This window comes from Egretta garzetta, unplaced genomic scaffold, assembly GCF_000687185.1.
Source record: "Egretta garzetta isolate BGI_Z169 unplaced genomic scaffold, ASM68718v1 scaffold248, whole genome shotgun sequence".
Lineage (NCBI taxonomy): Eukaryota > Metazoa > Chordata > Aves > Pelecaniformes > Ardeidae > Egretta > Egretta garzetta.
The window spans coordinates 990,713-992,360 of NW_009260596.1; positions in this window are offsets into that span (position 1 = coordinate 990,713).

The window sequence follows — 1,648 nt, forward strand, 5'->3', positions numbered from 1 at the left end:
TGGGCTGTGGCCGACGTCGCACTCGCGTGCGTGAAGGCGCGTGGTGTCCGGTGGCGGGAAGGTCTGTGCTGGGGCCGTGCGGGGGCATCCCCCCGGCGCCGCCATTTTATGTTTCTGGGGGCTTGAGCTAGCTTTACAGAAGTAACTTTTGGGCCTGCCGATAAGCCGCTTGTGGGTGCTGGCGAATGCATGGCCTCTTCTAAGGCGGCTGTAAATGCCTTCCCAGCAACCTTGTCATATAGTGTGCTGGTAAGGTAACCGTATATGTAACCTTGCCAGGTAATAGCAAAACAAAATTCCAGTTGGTAAAAGCGTCAACAGGAGAAAAGATGCTGTCTCTCTTCCAGCAGATTCAATTGTACAACTACTGCCCCTTTATAGCACTTCAAAAAAGTTTGCGGTTCGCAACAGGCCATGGATATGCCCTTGAGTCAGAGGTGCTGCAGGAAGGAGGATGTACCACCCCAGGGGTACTCTGGCATGTGCTATCGCTTCTGGCTGCAGATGTTTAGATGCTAGGTGTTTAGCCCCTCTTTCTCTGCTAAAACTCCTCTTGGCTCCTGAGCTGTGCACCCTGGGCGCCATTTTGCGTGCGGAATAGCTCCATTCCTCCAATACTGCAGCACAGCTCATGCAGACAGTTTAAAAAGCATCAGTTTATTTCCTACTTTGGGGACTGATCTTTGGTTAGAGGAAACTAGTATTGTTGCAAAAACCAGAGGTTTGGCTACTGGTTGTCAGGATACGAAATTCAAACGGAGAGACTGGTGTATGAACCTGTGGTTCATCTTAGCCATATGAGGACTGTTGGCAGTAATTCCTTACTTTGGCAGTGTAACAGTAAACCTGCGGACAGGACGTCTGTAATTCCTTTGGGTCATGTTCTTCCTCTGCTCCTCTGGCTGGTAGCTAGGAAACAAGTTGGTAGTTATTAAACCAAAACTTTTTGTGGGAAAAAGTCCCTTCTATACCAGGGAATACAGAGGAAAATATGATCATATCTTAAAAACTGCAGGAGTCAAAAACCCTATCTGAAAAGGCAGGGACTCCATTTCCAATACCCGTATGCATTAACTGGAAGAGAGAAATACAGAGTGCAGGAAAGACTTCTAATGGGTCACTTAAGTTTTCATTCTCTCCTGTTTGTTGCCGCCTACGAGATGCGCTGTGAAGAAAAAGGAGTAGAAAACATAACTTCTTGCCTGTAGTGACAGGAGAGAGATAAAATTCATATTATATGAACAAAGCTGAAGAGAAAAGGCCCAAAATGTCATTTATTTGACTGAAAAATTGAGTTTTGGCATTTAAATATTAGACTTACCACATAGAGTAGTAACAATACTACATCTCTGACTTCTGCAGTGATGCAGTCTATCTTTTCACGCAGTTACCTGCAAAAGACAGGAAAGACCTTTTGAGCAAAAAGACAAGTGATTAGCTAGGTGTCTGAAAGTTATGCCTTATACCATATGTTTTATAGCAGTTTGCATTTATCTGAGTAGTTTGGAGAGTGAGAAAGGATGGTGTGGGGATACTCCAGGATACTCACTGAGATCAGTTAGGCAATTTGGTAAAGGAGCAGCAATCAGTAGTAGGCACTTGTTACGACAAAAGAAGTATAATGTGTGAACCCAGGGACTTCTGCCAT